The following is a 23,287-nucleotide window of genomic DNA, read 5'->3' on the forward strand; positions in this document are numbered from 1 at the left end:
TTGAACCTCTCGTATCCGGACAAGTCGGGACCGGGGCTCATCCGGATAAGGGATTTGGCCGGATACGGGAGACTCAATGCTTTATACATGTACATATACATACACATGTACTGATGTAGCCCATTGTAGTACCACATGTAGTAATGTGTATACTGCAACCTTTTCATTGTTACATTTGGGGATGTTTGGGGATGTTGAAATGTCTGGAGGTAAGCAATTTGGAAGGAAATTTGATGTAATGTATGTTGGAAGTAATGTAATTCATGTGTGTTTGGGTAGGAGTTGTCAAGGAGTTGGGAATCCCCCTTTCCTCCCGTAATTATTATTAAAAAAATCACGGCGAGATTGCGTCCGTATAATAGAGAGATCCGGATAAAGGGAGGCCGGATAAGAGAGGTTCAACTGTATACTGCCAGTATGGAGTTTGAAACACTAATTGCCAGCATTTACCTTCCACAAATTGTCTTTTTTTTTTCAAATTGTTCGAGAGGAGTATGCTGTTTACTATGATCGTGTGATGCAGCAGTGATTTACTTGATCAGAAGCTAGCAGCTTTGCTCGTCAAACACTACAAATCAATTATATTTTGTCCTCCAGGAAATTTGCTGAGTTCCACAGTGTTTGTCTAATGCCACATGCGAATAAAAATGATGCATCAAAATTTGAGAAGCAATCTACTCGTAGAAGTCTGCTGCAACACTTGGATTGATCATCATGTTCTTCTGAAATCGCATCAAGCCTGACTTACAGCAGGTCTGTAGATATTTTGCCAAGGCCTTTTCTAAAAGAGAGATTTTCGTCACACTCATTCCTGCTGGGTCGGGTCTAAACACTAGTAGAATATATATGAATTTTGTAAGTATTTATTTATGATACTTTATAGACAATTTAACCTACTCCATTATGTATCGCTATGGTTACAAAACAAGTCAGTAATGTGGTAATTTAGGTATTCAGTCAAAGGAACAACAACAATAAAACCCAAACAACCGGGTTATTTAATACATAGTTTTCCTTGAAAGGAACAGGGTTATTTTGCGGTATGACATTCAGCAGCCGGCATATAATTTCATTTCTGGTAATATGTCTGACATATCTGTAATTACATTACTTCATATAATGTATATCATGGCTTCATACTAACTTTTTTTTCTCTGGTGGCCCAAACGGACCACGAAAATATCTAAATTTGAATTTTTTGTGGCCTGAAAATGAAATGTAGTGGGAGGAAAGTAATAGGAAACAAAGCAGTCAATTTTGAATCTTAGTTGGCCGATCGGGCCACCAAACAACCTTTTTAGAAGTTTTGTGACACGATATCAATTTTTAGTGGCCACAAGCCACTTGGCTTCTGCTAATGGCAAGCCCTGTACAGTAAAAAAAAAAAAAAAAAAAAAAGATTACAATCGCATTTTCGCATTGATAACTTCCAATATGATTAAATTGTCTAAATGCTACTTCAGGGTCTTAAAATGTAACATCTTAGCTACCTGGGTATATTTTGTAGAAACCCCACTCAATTTGGTTAAGTGGTCACAGGGAAATGTGAATCATTGTAAAGCATGTCATGGGTCTGATTCTCCCAAGTTTAGCATTTGGATGCTCTTGGAACTGCATAATGTGTGAACACAATGGACAGAACCAAGAGGGAAGTGATTCCTGACATACTCTACAAAATTCTTCTTTTCTCTTTGACCACTGAAGCAAATCAGATGGGGTTTCCTGTAAGATGTAGGTAATAAGTTTATTTCCATACCCTGAAATTGTATTTTTATTGATTCACTATTTTTAAAGTTATCATTGCAGAGGGTACCATTGTAATATTTTTTTTTTTTTTTTTTTTTTGGGGGGGGACATATAATATATGTAAATACGACACTTGAATGCATATGTAAAGTATATTAGGTAGACACTAGGGCTGAAAACTCTTATGGAGGGATAGAATATGCTGAAGTCAACCTCAACATAGGGTATTATATTATTAATTTGAAGACTATAAAAAACTTAGGCTCTAAGGTCAGTGGGCTGCAACAGTGTAGAATAGATGCATTGTTCGACGATTCTGTGTGTCTTCATTGGTATTATATGTGTTTGTATGTGTATTTGTGGCTGTGTGTATGTGTGATAGACACTGCCAATAAATGTAGTTAAGACTCGAAAGCGCCAGGCATTGCATCAATGTGTATGTGTTGTATTGGACTGATGCGAAGTGGTGTTAGATGTATTTATGTACTGTAGCATCAATGACTGTGCAGAGGATACGATTGAGCCTGTATCGGCACTTCTACCAAAGTTTGTGATACGTCGTCTTGTAATATGTTGTAATTTGTTGTCACGTACAGTGTGCAGTGTATAGCATGAAGACAATCAAATATGTATTCAGCACTTTGATGTTTTTTTTTTTGGGGGGGGGGGGGTTTGGCAATAAAAGAGTGGAAGACAAGGCCAGAGATCTCTGAAGATACAAGCCAAATTCAGCCAATAAACCAGAAAGTTCTGACTGTGTGGTAGCAATTAATTCACCTGTTGTGGTGTCGCAACATCTCATGCAGTCATTTCGAAGTAATACAAAGTATTACAATATTCCCCAAATAACTGTCTGGGTCCGAGATGGTATTTATGAACATTATTGACATGATATCTCTACAAGCAGAAACGTGAAGAAAGAATGTTGAGAAGAGTAAGAAGGTAGTGATATTTCACACACACACACACACACAAAGAAATGAAAAATTAGAGGACACTCAATGAATGCTGTGGCAGTCCTTTATCACTAACAGCTATTTTGAAATGTCAGCAAAATGGTCTGTTATGTAATTCAGTGACGATTGTTGTGCTTCAGACTTTTCTTATTTTTGCTAATTTTCTCTGGTCTCTTCATTGGTCGGTGTCTTTTCTTCTTCTTCTTTTTCACTGCTTTCATTCCAGATCTCTTTCTTTGGTTACAATTTTCTACAGATCAAACCTGTTTTTAAGCCATTATGAAAATGTACTGGTGGTGTCTTGAATTTGAATCATATTCATTTCTCTATTTTGTGAGATTAAGCTGTATCTGACTTTAAAATTTCAAGCATGTTTAGTGTCACAAGGATTCAGTAAGATGTGAAATTGAATTTCACCATTACTTTTGTTTGTCTTAGACTCCTATTTCTTGCCTTTTGTATTATCGTGCCATCGACTTTTCCAGTAGACGTTTTTATATTTTTTTATACTTCTATCATTCAGTATGCCAGTACAAGTATTCTTTCTTGTCAAAGTATGTTTTGTCTTAAATTGGTGCATTTTAATACTTTATATTCCACGGTGTTATGTATATTTCTGACGTGTAAAAAAAAAATTGCAGTGGGCAGTGTTCTGAAATTATTACTCAACGTGTGTGTTTGTCTTGTAGATATTATCCGACTGAGATGCAGCCTAGGGTTTTACTGTAGTGTGTTAGAACAAGCAGAAGCACTTTTGTTTATATTGTGTGTTTTTGTACTCCAGTCGAGGAGGAAATTTTGAAAGACGACAGGACTTGATGCAACAGGAGCGTCCACAGTTTGGGAATAGACAATTGGATCGCAATGATAGGCCTGCAGTATTGTAGCACTTGACTTTGTTATGTAACAATTCATAATATGTTTCTCCCATAAATACCTCATAGCTCCATTGCCTGATGCTTGTTGATGTTTTCCCTGGTTTTTGTATGAAAGCAGGGAATGCAGGCAATAGTAATTATACAAGTTTAGACCACATGCCGAGCAAAATGTATTTCATATTGAAATATCAAATTCCCAGGTTTTTTGGGGGAAGCAAGAAGTTCTTTATCATGTATGTTCTATCCTTTTTTTTCTCTTGTGACAGGCTGAAATTTGTATTGTTTTGTGTACTTCCCTAGGAGAATGAGCACTATGCTACCCTCATATGACAGTATTATGCATGCGTCAGCTGTTTTTGATAGAGTTCGGTGTACTTTACATTTTACAGTAGGCATCAAAACGTTGCATCATGAAGAAGCTGTTGTGTGATGTCACTTTGCGAGTCCCCTAACATTCAGCTTTGGTGTTGGTGTTAGTATTGACTGTGAAACACTACGGGACTCTAAGATGTTCCACCATGGCGTATGTTTGGAGAACTTGTGAAGACTGAACGCATGAGAACGGGAAGAAATACTTGCGAATGATATTCTAAACGGTGCAAAAGTCAAGTATTAATTCTTGTCTTCGGTTGGAGTTTCATGGAGCTCCTGTTGAGTGGAATGCACTACCTTTGCAGAATCTGGTTTATGATCTGGATTCGTTCTAACAGGGTTTCCTTCTGTGCTAAGTTTTATAGAAACTGCCAAAATATATGCATGTACATGTGAAGTGTACTGTCAAAGAAATGTGTACATGTCAGGGCCAAATATCTCTATTCATGATGCTTTGTTTTGTTTGTTTGTTTGTTTATTCATTTTTGAAATCTTAGTAGCAATGGTAGGATGTAAAAAAGCTTCATGTTTCACCTAAATAACAACCCCCCCCCCCAAAAAAAAAAAAAAAAAAAAAAAAGAAAAAAGGATTGCACATATCAGCATTATGGCAAATTTTACCGATACCAGGGAACATATTTGGCATGGTATTGTTTCAGCATTGTCTTAAAATTATGAAATTATGATCTGATGGTAGCAGTGCAATGCCTTTGTTGCATTCATTGCTGAGTGTGCCACCCATTTCCAAATTGAGGATGGTTTAGTTAAGGATATGCAGTGATCTCATCTAGAGTCGGTACAACTCTGTACAGCAATCCGTACAGTTCCCGAGGACTTCATTATAATGGGAGTCCACTGTAGTTGTCTGGTCAATCTGTGATCTTGGTAGATTCCACTTGATACAAATGATTTGGCTAATTGGCAGCATGCGTCGTCCCTTGTGCTTTGGCCCATTCCATCTATCTGTGTGCAGCTATGAATGGAATCTGGAGCTGCCTAGATGCTGTGATTCAAGAGATAATTAATCATTGTCTTACCCTCCTCACACAGGTGGTGAACACTGCCTCTTTTATCGTCTGGTAGGAAAGATGGAACAAACTAAAGAGGCAGTGAAAAAAAAAATAAGAAAAGATTCAGGCCAAGAGAGGCAGAGGTAGGCAACGTACTGTATATGCTGTTATTTTCGTGTACAGATATTTTCGCGGATGAGGTGGTCTCGGAAATTTTCGGGAGATGTTGTTTTCGTGAATTGAAATCATGGCTATCGTACATGTACACATTGCCCTAGCGCATAGCGACATTTTCGCGTGTTGTTAAATTTGCAGTTCAAAAGCGATTCGCAAAATTTACGAAAATCAAACCCTCGTGAAAATAACAGCTTTAATACAGTATTGCATAATGCCTTCAAAACCTCAGCATTTAGGGTGGCTAAGATCGGCAAATTCAGACTGCAGAACAGGAGACAAGATGGGTGCGCCACACTATGACAACCACAGTCTGTTACAAACATGGCACCATATGGTGATAACATGTAAAATAGTTAGTCATTTGTTTGTTTTTATGCCTCCGCCACGAAGTGGTGCCGGAGGCATTATGTTTTCGGGTTGTCCGTCCGTCCGTCCGTCCGTCCGTCCTTCCGTCCGTCCGTCCGTCCGTCCGTCCTTCCGTCCGTCCGTAATGAATTTTGTGGACAAGGTAACTATCAAAACCTGTTGAGGTATCCTAATGAAACTTGGCATGTATGTGTATTAGGGGGTGAAGTTGTGCCTATCAACTTTTGGGTGCACATGCTCAAGGTCAAAGGTCAAAAGGTCAAGGTCAAATACATAAAATTTCACTATTTCCACCATATCTATTGAATGCCTGAAGATATTTTCTTGAAACTTAGTGTATACATGTTTTACCCAATTAAGATTCTCTGGTGAAAGTTTGCGTCATGAGGTCAAAGGTCAAAGGTCAAAAGGTCAGGGTCAAATACATGAAATTTCACTATTTTCGCCATATCTATTGAATGCCTGAAGATATTTTCTTGAAACTTAGTGTATACATGTATTACCCAATTAAGATTCTCTGGTGAAAGTTTGGGTCATGAGGTCAAAGGTCAAAGGTCAAAAGGTCAAGTAAAAACATCAAAACTTCTCTTTTTTCTCTGTGCCTTGGAAAATTGTTCAAGGTATCTTCATGGAACATAGTATATACATGTACTGACTGGAAGTGATTATCTAGAGAATGTAGGGTTCATGGGGTCAAAGGTCAGGGGTCAAAGGTCAAGTGCAACACTTCAAAATTTTACTATTTCCCTCATATTTATGCAATGCCAGCAGGGTTATTATTTTTTTACACTTGGTGTATGCATGTGTAACCTAATAGAAATTCTCTGGAAAGTTTTTTTTTTTTCCTTCTTTTTTGCCTCAAAGGTCAAAAGGTCAAAGATCAAGTGAAAGTGCTGAACTAACTTTTTCCTCCATATCTCGAAGTGGCTCAAGTTATCTTGAAACTTAGTACATATTATGCATGTTCTACCTGAAAGTGATTATCTTATGAATTTTAGGGTCAAGGGCCAGATGAAAATGGTAACAATTTACTATTCAATTCAGAAATTGCACCTTTTCTCCACACCTGTACCTTGAAAATTACTCAATGCCTAAATGTATGAATGGGTCAAAGTCAAGTTAAAGTCCTTAAATCCCTAGATACATGCTCTCCTATTCATCCAATTAAACCTAGGTCAAGGAAGGTGAACATTCAACACATTTGTGACAAACTTGTCATTTCAATATTTTGCCAATTTTGTGAAAATGTAATCACACATTGTCCACATGTACTATCTAGACCTATTGGGAAAATCATGCATTATGGCGGAGGCATACCAGTCGCCAAAGCGACATTTCTAGTTGTTTTTCAGAATAATATCAAAAGGGGGAGGGAGAACAATTCAGTAGAACCAAAGTGAAGTTTTTCTCATCTTGGCTGTGGCTATTATGGCTTTCTTCCTTTTTAACAATGATATTAGGATGACACATCCATCCCTGTGAAGGGATACATACTTTGATTTTTGTCATGGAATCAGGATTGATTAGGTTAGGATTAGATAGATAATCCTGAGTTTGTGAAGTATGAATGTTTTACTCCAAAAGCATTTTGTGTTATGTTTTAATTACCTCAGGTCGTGTATTATTTGTACATTGTGTAAACTGTGCAGCGCCCCTATTGGACCAAGTGGCATTACAGTGTCCAGGATGTGATTTGTCAATGTTTTCGCCCACCAGTGAATTTGAAGTATTGTTGTTGAGTTGCCTATAATGTTTGTACAAGTACTCCGTGTGCTCTAAGTATCTTCTTTTTTTATCATAATTGTTTATGATGTTCATGACATTGTACAACATACTCGTTCGTAGATGTGTGTGTGGATGATCTGTACAGAGGCCAATTTGCAAAATGTGTTGTTGTATATGTGTGTATATATATAGAGTGCTGCTTTGATAGTGAAATAACTTTGCCTAGATGAAATTATAGAAAGTACTAGCAATATAGAGTGATAAGTTGTGGTGTACTATCGTGATATGCTTGCTTCTGAAGTTTAAGCTTTTGAAATAACAGTGATTAGTAAATGTGCCATGTACATAAATTAGATTTGGAAGACTTGATTGTTTGGCTTGTGGCAGTAGATACCCTTAGAGCTATCTTTAAACTATTCTGAAATAAATATTGATATTGCCTCATTTTCTCTCCTTTTTTTTTTTTTCTCTCTCTCTCGCCTTCTTTCTGAGAGAGTAATTTTTGCATCACAGCAATTTCAAAGTTTGACAGCTTGTCAGGCATTGTATATCAATGCAAGAACAGTCAAAACATGACTGTTGAGTCAAATTTGAAATGGTCAGGGTTTTATATGTTTGTCAGCATGCAAAGATGTACTACTATTTTTATTAATTTTTTTTCATCCATGCTTCCTTTGTTCTCATGGTTTTGGGGGATTTTTTTTTTAAAGAGTACTATTTCAAGTATGGATAAGGCTGATAGAACGATATACAAGATGTTTAGTTAAATTTCTTTTGATTCCGATCACACAAGAAATTATAGGGGATCAAGCATTCTGTCCAGTACATGATGTCATTCCTTCAAAATAAGAGTACTGCGTGGATACTTCACTTTACTTGGTGTAAATGTATATTTGTGGTGGTGTTTTGTGTTTTTCTGCACTGTTCAGTACCTGCAGTGGAATTCAATACGGCAGTGTTGACACGGCATTGAATGGGGTTCCACTTTCCCACATTTGTGCTCCTTGAACCCAAATGATTTCTTTGTTAATATGTTTGAGAGATAAATGGAAAAGTGCTCACAAGATGTTTGTTAGTTTAGTGTTATCATGATCATTATCATTATCACTATTGTTGTTATTTTGTTTTCATTATGATTTTTTATTACCATCCTCATTGTCATTATTTTCATCAATATTATCATTTAAATATTGAAATCTTTGTGTCACTGCCAGAAAAATTTCAGTTGCAATAATAAGAAATACATGTAGTTATGAAAGTTTGACATGAAAGGTTCGACATGAACAAAAAAAATCTCACCAAGCATGAAATTTTCCACAGATAAATTGTATGAAGTTCTTTATATGAATTTGTGTGTTTAATAGAATGATGTCATGATATTTAGGAATCTTATTTTGTCCTTGATTTGTTTTGTTGGTGTTTTTTTTTCTCAGCACAATACCTCCACTTTTTGCTTGTCAACAGTAGCACAAATGTTTACTGATGTATTCAAGATTTTGTGTGTCCTTTCTCTATCGTTACTCAGATTTGCTTCACTGTTTCCTTCCTAGTAGTTGTACAGTACCGAATCTTTAAGAGGTCACTGAACAGCATGAGCTACATTATACCAGCACACACCGGCAGTGAATTTCTGGAGCAATTTACCCTTGCAAAATGAAGTTGGCATGTCCTGATGGATTTTAATTTCATGACAATTGCAAGTATATGTACAGTACGTCTAATGCAAAATACAAGTATAGATAGCTACTTTTTAGCTAGTTGCAATCTTAATGCAAAAAACTGACTTCCATGAGTCAAGTTTTAATTTTTCATTGATTTCTTATATGTTTCACACAGCTGGTCAGATGTTCCTGGTTTTTAATGTTTTCATGAGGTGTAGAGACACAAATCTTTGTCACCTCACCAAAAGTTAATGTCTGCATAGAATCAGCAATATTTTTGTGTGACAGCTGTCAAACTTTTAACTTCTCAACCTCTAAAGTTGGAAAGAAATCTTTGACCAACTTCCTATACATGTATTCACACATGTGACTCTGAATTATATCACATCCAAGACTGGTCTTGCTTTTTCCCAGATGCTGTTGGATGATTTGGAAGTCACATTGTTTCAGTGAAAGTATGACATGACCAAGAATTCTCCATTGTTTCATTAATTCTATTATTCAGCATGGTCCAAACCATCAAATTATAACATGAGACCAGCAATAGAGGTCAATCCAGCATTTGCTCTAATGACATGTAGCTTGCCCCCCCCCCCCCAAAAAAAAAAAAAAAAAAAAATATTCATGGAGTAGTTTGAGCTATACAAAGACATGGATTTTGAAATTTCTCTAATGACACACGTTTGGACAATGGAATTTATGTACTCTATGGATATGATTGTTCTATTAACTTACATGTCTCTAATAGTGTGGAAAAATCTGGACAAGTTTTCAATGATTGATTGCCCGTCCTTCCTGCTGAAACTGTGGCTGGTATTATGGTGGCATCGTGATGTGTGGCTTTTTTTAAAGTGCATGTACCTTTTGGATGTACTGTATACAAACTTTCTTTTTCCTCTTTTCTTTCATGCACCATGCAACAGTATTTCACCTCATGGAACTTCTTGCCAAAGAATTTCGATATTCACTGCACAAGAGATGGATTCTTAACGTGTGTATTTATTTTTTTACACAACAATGCACATTATGTGGGGTATCTTTTATACATAATATAAACAGTCATGCGGCTGACGCTTTTGATGCTCCCACAACTCAAATATCGCAAGATCAAGTACAACGACCGTGCAATTGTTCGAGGTGTTGTGACCTTTTTGGAAACAACACTCATGATTCGTCAATGGTATTTTTTCACACAAATAAGGACAGGAGTCGGAATAGTTCATAATTCTTAAGACAATGAATGATGACTTGCCAAAAATGCATGTTAGTAACGTATGCAACAATATGAAATGTGAATTTTTGTCAATCCAATAACACTTTTCATCGTATGTTTGCAATGATTATACTGGATGTATCATTGATGAAATCCTTGCAAAGGAATAAAGAAATTGTTAATAAATTCAGAGCTGTGCAAATGCTATTAGCTATAGGAAAACTAGGTCTTCGATTTGTCTGTGGTTTTTCCTGTGTGATTGTGTATTAAACTTCTAGTAATCTTTAACCTGTAAGCTCTGCACTGATGATAGAAGGGAATGAAAAAAAAAAAAAAAAAGTACATATTTTTATATAGCCGTAGAGGGCGTAGTTTCTGTCGGCGAGTCCATGATCCCATCGTGTAGATGAAGTGAAGGATTCCACGACTTGACCTCTACGTGTCAAACGTCCAGCAACTGTCCTGACCGCACGAACATGAGTTAAACAGGTCTCCACTTCATTCTATATAATTCAGGGAATAAAGACAGTGAGAGAGAAAGAGGGAGAAGAAAATCTTTGCTGTCATTAATACTGTATTAACTGGGTGGGACGAAACATTCTATATATACATAAAGAGTTGTAACTCAAAGAGGAAATCCACCCAAAAACACATAAACTTCAAAACAAAGAGAAAAAATATTCCCTACAATTTTTGTCATTTTGCATCGTTCTGAAGGAAATATTTTGGCTTTCTTTTGAAGTTTATTTATTTTTTGGATGGATTTCGTCTTTAAGTTTGGCGAAGACAATAATTCACTCCAAAGTAATGTGACTTGACTACAGGTAATTATGTCCTTATACGTTGTACATGTATTTCACAACCTGTGAAATCAGCGCATTACCCTTTTCTTCTGTTGCTGTACGCTATAACAGTGATTACTCGGACATTTTGGTTATAATTAGCCTGTTCTTTTCTTGTTTAAGCTATAAAAATATCAATGAGAGCGAGTATATAAACATGTAAATATACTGGATAGTATACTGAGAGTACTAGCAAAGATGATAAAGTGCCGCGCTGCGGCGCTCCATCATCTGTGGACATTAGTGGACACAGTATTTATCACACACACACACACACAAAGAGGGAGGGTCGACGGCAACAGATATAGAGAAAATCAGCGGTCGGTGACATTAGGTATGTCGTGGCACCCATTATGAAATAAATATATCGAAGACCAATAGTCATAAAGAGAAGATTAATGCACGATAAGTCCGCTAGGATCAAGGTGCCCAATGGTGTGTGGAACTCTCTACCAATCTAACATAAGAATAATATTGCAACAACCTTCATGTGACCTCACCTTCAAATTTGAACTGATTACCTATCTTTTCCAGCAACTTTCTTGATGTGAAAGATAATTATGTGACACAAAAAGGGAACCCGGCGCCTTTGAATGTTCTTTACAGGCGAATGACGCTACATAAGTGCTGCCCTTCTTCTTCTTGATCATCATCATCATCATCATCATCATCGTGTCGTCTTAACTTCCTGCCCATGGACATAATGATGGGAAAGAGGTGAGACCATCACCCGGCATCATCCTCCCAACCCAAGCCGCAATAAACAGGCAACCCACCGTGCAGTGCGTTTTTCAAATTTCTCACTTAAATTTGTCATGCGCCTTAACACGGGACTTTCTTAATTGGATATTGTCATGGACCCAAACCAGCTGCGATGATTTCTTCACTTTCTTAGCCTCAGAAAATCTTTGTATCGACATCATTATTCTCGCGATAAGTTTGCAAGGATCTATAACCGGTTATTACGATAACAATATTCGTCCTATAAGCCCTTGATATTCAAAAATATAGTTGACGTTGTACTCTCTTAGTGCTATTTCACAACATGTCAGAAATCAGTTTGTTAATCAGTTGCAATGAAAACATCTCGACAGAAGAATTTTATGAATTTGAATGTCACAAATCATTGGGAGTTGTGAGGAGACAAAGTCATCACGTCGGCTTATATGGGTAACCCTTTATAAGATTATGGTTGCGACCACAAGTGCTATTTTGTGAAAACGTGTGAAACTTTAAACATTTGATTTTGATAACTTCATTTTATGTCCTGATTACATTTAACTTTTAGTCATTCTGTATGTTTGATTTCACTTCGTTTATGCGAGTCGTCTCGACCAACTTATGTCGAGCGTGCTGAGAAACAATGTACATCATGTTATAATCTGTAAATGTCTTCATGGTTGTAAAGAAACACATCTTTGTATAAATTAATTCTATACACACACCTCCCTGATGAATATTCATACGAACAATCGTCGTCAACGATGCTACTTCTTCCTCATTTGATGTGCACACACGAGGAAGGGGGCGGTGAATCCTACACCGAAGAAAGTAGTCATGACCGCTAATAGCCGCCATTTATTCTTGGTCTGAAAGGGAACCGTCTGTTCAAGGAGAGAAACAGCAAAGAAAGATGCCGTATACCTCTCTGAAATGATCCCCCGTCGTTTTTAAAACACAAAAGTTAGTATGACAACAAGTTTACATCGATTTTTTGTAGCCGTTGTATTATGTTGTACAGGTTTTGAACATCAGTTCGTCACTACATTAGGGATTTGCTATACATTTTATTGTAATCAGTTGTAGAACTCCGATGAGTATGACATCATATTTGAAGCCATTGTTGTATATCATGCACGTTTGAACATGTTGACCCTCCATCAAAATCTGTCATCTTGTAATTACCTTGTAGAACCACTAGTGAGAATAACAGCATTTCATATAGTCGTTATTGTATAGCTGTTTTGTCGTCGTGCACTTTTTTGAACGTGTTCATTATTGGAATCACCATCCCTCCTCATTGCGACTATCTTTGCACAATATGTTCCTTATTAGTAACTCATCATAGAATAAGGCTTTAATTTTTGTGAGGGATATTTTTTCTTCTGTTTGTTTGCTTGTTTTTTTTTTTTTTTTTACATTTTGATCAAACGTTATTATTAGTCATTACAGAGGTACATGAGAATAGTGTCATCTCACCAATATGCCCCACCCCCTGTACATTCAGAAACAGGATATGGACATTTATGTTGTACATAATAACTTTTCTAACCGTATGGCTTTTTAAAATCTAAGTCAAAATTAAACGGTCTCTATACTTGAACAACTTTCCAACTACATTACAGTTTCATAATAGCAACATGGTATACCAAATCACCTTCGCAACCCAACAAATTAATATATAACTTGACCTTTGGTCTTTCGAGGGTTATACAAGACTTATTCCTCCAGTCACCCGGCATTATCAATAAAAACATTTTTTTTGGAAAGAATATTTGTATTCAAGTTGTTTCTCTTTTTTTTTTTTCTTCTTCTTTTTTAATTCATCACTGTCATACGATTGCTAATCCGTTCTGGAATGCGACCATGCATGTCACAGATCGCCATTGTGATGACAACTTACATGAACTTTATTTTGGTGGCGTCGTGTTAAATTAACATTATAAAGAACAACGTGTATAGCGCTGCTTACTTGCAAACGCATAAGATTCTCACCATATTTGAATATATTCCGTGTGGCCAGAAGACATCAGGGCCCCATTTCATTAAAAAAAAAAGTTGATAATATGATGGTAACTCTTGCTGGAATGACAATTGTCATGGTAATGACAAGAATCCAGCTTCCTGATTGGCTGTTGCTATGGGAAGTTGCCATTCCAGCAAGAGTTGTCATCCTAACATTATATACATATTTTATGAAATGGGGCCCTGAAGTTCATTGTTCTCAAACAAGACAGTGATTCGTTGCTAAAAGATTTTGCAAGATGGTATCCTATACGATGTATAAAAGTCATGGGGTATGTAAACTTCTCGTGAACTAACTACTGTAAAACCTGTCATGAAATAATACAAGACTTCACAGACAAGTCAAGCATTAATAGCTTACATTTCCATTATAATAATGTGTCGCCATCATAATTTTGATATGGCAAAGGGCTATCGTTATTCCTTATTACTCAAGGTGTAAAAAACAAACAAACAAACAAACAACATATTCATAAAACATCAATATTCATGAGCAAGAACTGGATTTGACAATTTCCTTATTACTTTACGCTCAATATCTGTGATTTTTTAGTTCTGCATTACACAGCCATCATAATTCTCTGAAGTCCGCAAAATGGGAGTGCTGATAATTTTGTCAAATTAATAGAAAAAGAAAAGTAGTGAAAAATAGTGACAATCGTCACAAATGTTTTACCTTTTATTTTTTTACCGTTATTTTCGTTATTTTTTTAAATATAAATTCATAAAATGCACACAACTGATACATCCCACGGACATAACTATGTGCATGTGTTATGTATTATATTCTATAACATAATAGGCATAATATATATTATATGCCCTTGAGAGAGAACGAGATAGATACACGTGGGGCGTTCAATTAGCGACAACTTTTCCGCAAAGAAGAACTCTTTTGGCAAAGAGAACGATTTGACTTGGATCTTAGCAAAATAATTGGCCTAAAATTCAAAGCCGTATGAATACTGAATACTTACGCTGCCTGGCCCCGTACCATAGTCGTGACCCAACCTGGCGCGCGAAGTGCCGAACGAACGCCTGATCATGAACGTGCCGAGTCTGGAGAGCGCCATTTTGGTTTGGGTCTCTTTCACGTACGCCGCCGACGGACCGGGTCGTGTGTGAAGGGGAGAGTAGGAAGATAGAGCTCACGGGGAAAAAGATAAAGCGCTGATCGGATGGTTGTGACAGGCGGATGGGGGTTTGATGGGGGTTGGGGGATATAGGGGAGAGGGATATTGGAACGGGGAATTCAAAGATGGCATTCTATAGTGATGGGGATAGGCCTAGGAAGAGTCTCGTGACAGACTTCCAATTCCGTTCAGCATAATATGCATGGTGTAGGCCTTCACACGTAAGTAAATACTTAAACATTAACGGTTTCAAGGAAATTATGTACTGTACCCCATTGATTGACAATTCGGAAGGCCTTAAAGTTATCTGCAACAATTTTTCTTATTTTTTTTTTCACGATGTTTTGACAATCTAACTATCTCACAGATGATGCTGCGATGATAATGTTTTATCATCCTACTAACTTATGGGCCAAACAGAATCTCCAGCGAAGCAGCCGGGTCTGCATGGCATCACAGCGAGGTAAGAATGGGAGGAATGAAATGATATTCCTCCTCGCTGGCATCCCCACGGCGCGGAGGCTACCAGCTACGCCCCAACTCGCCGAGAGGATTTTGTCAACACACCGTGGTATCGGCTTACAGTCTCGATGGCGTCCAAAGATGCTTTGCATTTTGAACTATGGACCTTAGCAAACACGGGATATGATTATGAATGTTTATATCCGCTAAGGAGAAAAGAAACTCAATTGCACTCCTGTACTACGCGGTCTATTTTAAGTCACCAAGCGAAGTTACTATACCTCGAAAGCGGAGGGGAAGGCAACAGATATTAAAACTTTGTTTCGATCATTACTTGTGTAAAAAACATGCCTTTCACGCAAGAAAATAATTTATGTCGTTTTTCCTGTATATAAAAATGCATGGGCATTCGCAGTGTAAAAAAATGTAGAGTATATTTGAAAACGTTATATTTCATACCTCTTCCAGGTTCAACACACGCACACACACACACACACACACACACACACACTTTCTTTTATAAACACACACACACACACACCCGTATACATCCATCATGTCCATCGGACACATACATGTCATGTATGCAGCCTGCATGATCGTCACTAACGTGTTCGCCAATGTTGCAAAGGCTGTTCAATCAGTAAAATTGGCGAACGAATGATGTGCGTTTGTCCTGTAACCATGACAACTTCATTGTGAAATGACATTGCATTTGGTACTTCTACGTTTGGTGCCCTGCAGCACATCTGACAATTGATAGAACCGTTTACCAGGACATTCATGTCCCATATTGCTGGCCTTTCCCAACAGCCAGAAACCTGTCCGAGACTTACCCGACATAGCAACGGCTACGAAGTAATATCAGGGTCACCTTCCTGGTAATATCAAGCCCATGTAATACACTGAAATGTTAGATCTAGGGAGAAAAGTTGACTTGAATACCTCGGTTTTTGTTTTTGTTTTTGTTTGTTTGGTTGGGGTTTTTATTTGTTTTATTCTAAGTTTACAAGGGAAATATAACAGCCATATACTTTGTGCATGTGTACATTTGGAAAAAAAAAAAACGGGTTAGAACAGTTCATGAGTCAAACTACAAAGTACGATGGGACATTTGAGACGTGTTCACCGATAGCCGCCCGTATTGGCGCAATATAAGTCATATCTATTAATATTATTATTATCATTATTATTATTATTATTATTATTATTATTATTATTATTATTATTACCATCATTATTATTATTGTTATTATTATTATTATTATTATTATTATTATTATTATTATTATTATTATTATTATTATTATTATCTTTATTATTATCTTTATTATTATTATCATCATCATCATCATCACCACCACCATCATCATCCTCATCAAGTCTTCTCTATGTAGGGTAGCCTTTTCAGTGTTGCCACTGCTCTACCAGAGGGCCCTGCCATTATTATTGCCATAGCGTTGCAAGGTATAGTTCCCATTTATAGGCCTACACCTGGGGTTGAGATCAGGGACGGTGGGTAAAAAAATATCTTGTCCAACAGGACGTAAGCACTGGGCGGGAATCGAACTCGCGTCCTCCGACTGGGATTCGAGAGTCACATGCGTCATCCACTAATGCCATAGCGCCCCCATGGTTAAGATTCTTAACCCTTTGTGTGCTTTGACTGCCTATAGATTAGCGCAGAAAATACAACAACATTGTACTATACTGTTCAGAGTCTCTGTACTACAAGGGTTAAATAGGAAATCCTTAGTCCAAATCCTGATGTAGAATCCTGCATGCCCGGTGCAATCACCCGTGGCCCTATAGCTGTATATATAGGGTGTTTTAACCACATCACCCCCGTATATAGATTCCCGTGAGGCATTAAAAATGCCTATCGAAATATCCCTTTATTAAGCCCTTCCATAGGTAATAGACCTATGCATATTATAATAATATCATGATAATGTTGCTTTTAAGATGACTAAAGTGAGAGGCCTTAACGATCATCATTCTCAAGAACAATCAACGACGTCAACAAAAACCCAAGTCCAAATAAAACCAAGTCATTTTCCAAGGCGTAGTAACCGATTGAATCCTCGTGTATGGCTTCTATACAGCCACCGGGAGGGCGTCAGGGCAGAACATTCAAGCAGGCAGCTATTTATAACAAGAACATCGGGGATGGAAAATACATAGTGAAATTAAAAAAGGGTATAAGAGGCCCTTCGAAGAGAGTTATATAACTTCGTGTGTAGTAAGTATGCAAACAAGGCCACGATACTGAGATCACGTCCTTGATCTAAATACACGCCTCTTGATTCACTACCCGTGACGTCCATAACAGCATTGAAGCTCCCTCCCTTTCTCAAAAAAAAAAGAAGAAAAAAAGAAAAATGAGATAATTGGCGCCTAATTATTATAGGGGAGACACAGTTCAGCAGTTTAGATGTCGTGCAATTGAAAGTCGCAATAATGATAGATATATTTTACGTCAGCACAGGTTGGTGGAGAGATACGGGCGGCTATCGATGCACAAAATAATGATTAAGGTTTTCTTTATCCAGGGCAGCCTCTTCACTGTTGCCATACCACGTATATATACGGGCACTGCTCTTAATGTTCAGTCAAAAGCTTGAAGAGAAATGTGAACAACATCTTGGAAATAGATAAGCTGTATTGTGATTCGTTGCGGGAAAATTATCACCATTCTTCTTTTTTTTTTCGTTGCATTAGTGATTCGTTGCGGGAAAATACAATTATTGTTGAGAGACAACTCTGAAAAACTCATGCTCAACCAAAACTGTCACGGTGTTTGTACTGTGACTTACATGTACATGTACATGATATACCTAATCTAATCTAATCTAATCTAATCTAATGTATTCCTCATTCGAATAAGAATAGAAATTTTACGCTTGATGACATAAAAAAAAGTATCAGTCAATGCCAGTTCTACATAGCAAGAGTTGAGAAGTAGGCCTACTATACGACTTCCTTTAATGGATTTTACTTCAGATGGGAATGCTCACCAATTCTTTGTAGCCATTGATCGCCCCCCCCCCCCCTCCCCCTCCCTCTTTTGTGTTCTACCATACTGTAGGCCTTATATTGTACATTGTATTTGGTGGTCCATCCATCTCCCTGTCTTTCTTCTATTCCTTTTACATTTGTAAGCATTTTCCCCTTTTATACCACCCAACATCATTAACTTTTTGATCTCTCTTTCCTCACCCCTCCCCCTCTGCATTCCCCTATAGGCTATTTACGTAGATGATAGAGGCGGAGGGGCCTCCCAGGCCCCCTACCCCCCCCCCCTCCGCAGACTCCCCCCCCCCCTCCGCAGACTCCCCCTCCCCCCCCCTTCCGTCAACTGCGCGATCATGACGAAAATTGACACATTACATTGCCTGTGACGTAATCTAAAAAAAAGTAAAGTTGATTTTTCAAAAAAAAAAATATATATATATATACAATTTATGCTAAATTATATTGCTTGTTGTTGACTATTTGCTATAAATCACTAATACACCTCAAGGCACATTTGTTGTGTAAATATTATTTCTAGTGTCCGTAGCAAATGTAAGTAAAAACAAAATGCCATAAAAAATAAGTATTTTATTGTTTTCCGAATTTTTTTGTCTTCCATTGTTTTTTCGATGAAATTTGTCCACGACATTGTTTCAAGCATGAAATATGTTATTGATTGATTTCAATCAATAAGACCAAAAAGTAATCATGTTTTTGTGAAATTTGACTGTAAGCACCATTTGCACTGAAATTGTACAAGAATTCATGTTTTTGAGTATTTTTTAGTCCGACACGCATGTACATTATTTTATGAATAACTTCGGAACCGCGTGCCCGGGGTTGCAAATTTGGTGTCAAAAGATGTGGGAGTCTTGAAAAAAAAAAATAAATCGTGAAACATCGCGGTGATGGCTTTCTGCAATGGCAACACGCCGCCGCCCCTCCCTCCCCCCCCCCCCCCGGCCTAGTTAGGTTTATGAAATCAAGAACCCGCATAATGTGGGTAGGATATCATGTTCTTTCCATCATTAATCAGCAGTCCCCTCCCCCACCCCCCATGTTCAGCGTTCCCCCCCCCCCCTCGTTTGATGTGCTCAAACTTTCTTCGTTGTTCACTTCGTCAGCACCAGTTGCTCTACTCCATGCTCCTCACTCTGATTCCGATTTACTCACCAGCTTGATGATGTTTCTCGCCGATTGCGTAACCGTTGCCATGACTACGCTGATTCTGAAGGAGTCCGAAGCAGACCATGGGATTCACAACGTTGTGTCATTAAAATGTTCAGTCTCCGGCGTTGGGTAGCGCTTTCAAGTGCTGTCTGTTGTGACCGCGCATTATATTTACAAGGCGTCAAACGGTGTGGTCGATTATGTGAAGGGTGAATCAAAAACCCAGGAGTGATGAAACCTGCTACAGTACGAGTTGATGGCGTTGTACTTTGTGGGAATTCGGCACACCAATCAGGAAAAAGGAGAACAATCCTGAGCATATTCAAATTCATGGCTAATTCTTGCGTCGAGTTGTTTTTATTGTAACTGATTGACATCCTACATCGCGTTTAGTAGTAACCACAATCAGTTGCAATAAAAACAACGACGCAAGAATTTCATTCAGTATACACGCGCTGCATGCTATAAGGATTAGAACCAGCACTGGTGAAGATCAGACGCATGTCCGGTGATTAGGCAAAGGCTAGAATCCTGCCTGAGTATGTACCCATATTTTTAGTCGTGGCTTCTGCTACGCACAGATTAATTCGGTGCTTTTATACGTCGATGTAGGGCAATTTGTCAATCAGTTGCAATCTTGAGCATCTTCAACCACTTTCGAGATTCTTGACCCTCTGAAATCTATCAAGAATTCGTTATACTAGAACCTTTTTGTAGAACTTTTGGTGTTGTTGCTGATCACAGGAGGGGTACTTTACTGTTGTAGTGTACAAGTCAGCACAAGACTGATAGCATAGACACACTTTCAGGAAGAAGTTATTCCTGACAAGGTGCATTGCCTTGCGTACCAGTTCTCTCGGCAAATCGTGTAAGAAAGATCCAACGAAAAGTTTTTGTTTTTTTTTTTTCATGTATACAATAACGAGTGACACGCGTTCAAACTATTGCCACATGAAGCCATGATCTAGGAAATTACACAACCGAGCAAAATACATTAGTGACTGTTAGCCACTGGTGTACTGTTGCGTGCTGACAATGACATGTTTTGTTCAACTGCAGCGCCGTTAGAAACCTTCATGTGTCTTGCCCATTTTACGGAGCGACAAAGAAATGACGTCATTTACACTTCCAACCAATAGCAAGAAGGGTCACGGGAGGGCAAGGTGCGCAGTTACGCCAAATTTGCAGATTCTGGCGCATGATACAGATTCGATACGTGAAATACGTACATGCACTGATAGAAGGCATCAACTGGAATAGCTTTGCCAGCTGGTGATTTCGGGAACCAAAAAGGGTGAAATTTGGTGATTTTTGAAGTTGTTTGGTGACAAAATTTTAGACTGGTCACCAAATCAAAATTTGGTGATTTTTGGTAACTTTTTGGTGATTTTTAGACCAATGAAAAATAATCACACTAATTGGAAACAAAAATGCATTTTTGCCCAAAGTTTTCCCCTTATTTCCTGTAGAAACATAACATGTGCCCCTTTTTTATCACTCGACACACACAAACACTCATGCATCCATACACATCGTACACATTTTGCATTTAGTATGTGTGACAGCGGCTCGCCGAAAATTGCACCGAGACTCGCGCAGAGTGTTTGATAAAGGTTTATTGACATAATTTTGTCTTGAAATTGAAGCTTTACCAACGCTTTTCCAAATTTGGTGACTTTTGATGGCTTTTGTTGATTTTTACAAGCCTTTTGGTGATTTTGCTCTGTTGGGACCTGGCAACGCTGCTGTAGAACTGCACTGAAAATCCGCTCCGTAAATTTTAGTATGTATCAAAGAGTATAGAAGCGCAGGCACTCTTTGGTATGTATACACGTCAAGGTTCCTCGATTATTATAAATACAGTGTACACTTACATTTTACAAACCATGGTCACACTGGTAAAACTAAAGATGATCGCGATCTTTAGGATCTCCACCATTTGCCAGTCTGTACCGCGCTGTGTATGTCTTTTTCAAGAGTAGAATACAATTGTACAATGTATAACACAAACTGCTCTTTGATGCAAATACTGTACATTGTATGTAATGTGAACACGACGTTGAACTCACGAGCAAGTTAATGGGGACGCAATGATGGGTATATATGCTTCGTATGTAAATGTGTGTCTGTCTGTAACTGTGTTACACTAGTGTTCTCGCTGTGTTCCAATTTGTCATGGTTATTCATTTATTCAAATCATTTGAATGATTCAAGTTTTTCTCTGTGTTTGGTTTTGTCCATCGGTTTTTTTTTGTTTGGTCCCTTTGTCATTTCAAATATGACTTTAAAGAAAGGAAAGATAAAGGGGGGGGGGGTGTTCTTTGCAACATGTGGACAGAGACAGGAATGGGACAGTCAAACCAATTTTGCTGGAGAGCCTTGGATAAGATCAACACTGGCGTTTTCATGTTCACATATTAGGGAGCTTTAGATTTTAGACGCGCGGACGTACAAAGAGAAAAAACATGATCTGAGCGTGCGCAGTAGCGCGGATCAAGTTATTGCGCACGCTCAGATCACGTTTTTTTCTCTTTGAACGTCCGCGCGTCTAAAATCTAAAGCTCCCTAATAACATACATGTATAACAGTACGTGTATATGCTTGTTACACTTAAAAAAAAAAAAAAAAAATACTGCAACTGCATAAGTCTGTTAGATGGCAGACATTTGAAAATACATTCGTGTACACTGTCAAACCAGTTTGCCCATTTAAAAATCCTGGATTCTAGTTTCTCGGATATTTCATCACTATCAAAATAATGTTCATGTGTACAATGTCTTTATGTCAGCGGCACTTGCATAATAATTATGTCCATTATAGATTTTAAATTGATTTTAAACTACATGGAATTTATTTTATCAGACTTGTTTCACAGCAAAAGACCAATTCTGAACAGTGCAGTTTCAACAAGCAAACCATAACAAAGCAAGTTTCAATGTTTGACCTACAGTTATGAGCCTTATGTTGACTCACCTGCATTATGTGCATGTATCTGTACTGTAAATATAAAACAGTGTACATGTACAGTGTTGCATCTGTACTTAAATGTACTGGACGTATGTATTTGTGATACAATGTGTATATTGAAAATGTACACAAAAGTGGGGGAAAAGGAGAAAATGATCCTATAGATATACAGTATGTGTATTCTGATGTGCCTGTGTACATGTATAGTATTTCCAGCAAGAACCACCGCCTTTCTGAGACGTCGTGTCAGTGGTACATAGATACACTTGGTATACCTCACAGACGTATGTATGCACGGACACACACACACCAAAACATCCAGGCAAATGAATGCTCACTCCACACGTACATTATCAGGAGCATGTGCTATCAAGCAGTCCTTCTTGTACTGCGAGCCATGACCAAACCCTGCAGATACCCTGTGGAACTTGACAAGCATTATTGATAATCTAGACCAAATCCAACTTCTAAGGTTTTTGAAAAACAATTGAAACTCAACTGAAAGTTCATGTTGACTTTAAAATCTAACAGAGCAAATAATATTCAACAGAATATTTCATTTAGATCACACATAAAATAGAAAAGTTACAGATGTGTCAAACTTTTGACCCCTCCCCCAAAAAAGGTTATGATCAGGCCTACATAATTTTGCAATTTTGATGTGTTGATAAGGACATCACCTTACAATAGTCATAAAAATAACCAAATACATTTTCTCAGTTTGCTTTTACATGTAGGCCTAAACACTGAGTCAATGTGATATCTGCATGTCATCTAATTTGCATTTTATGGAAAACAAGCAACACTAAGACTTAAAGGGATAGTACAGTATTGGTGGAGATGAGAATT

The 23,287-nt window shown here is 37.8% G+C and overlaps 1 long non-coding RNA gene across 1 annotated transcript; it reads right to left on the reverse strand.

Annotated features, from left to right (window-relative positions):
- Nucleotides 1-9,814: 9,814 nt before the first annotated feature.
- On the reverse strand, nt 9,815-14,805 carry LOC140237556 (uncharacterized). Its single transcript, XR_011901854.1, has 3 exons — nt 14,669-14,805; nt 12,392-12,550; nt 9,815-10,607 (listed from the first exon to the last, which is right to left on the reverse strand). It is a non-coding gene; the product is annotated as an uncharacterized lncRNA (long non-coding RNA).
- Nucleotides 14,806-23,287: the final 8,482 nt, after the last annotated feature.

Source organism: Diadema setosum, chromosome 14 (assembly GCF_964275005.1).
Source record: "Diadema setosum chromosome 14, eeDiaSeto1, whole genome shotgun sequence".
Classification (NCBI taxonomy): Eukaryota; Metazoa; Echinodermata; class Echinoidea; order Diadematoida; family Diadematidae; genus Diadema; species Diadema setosum.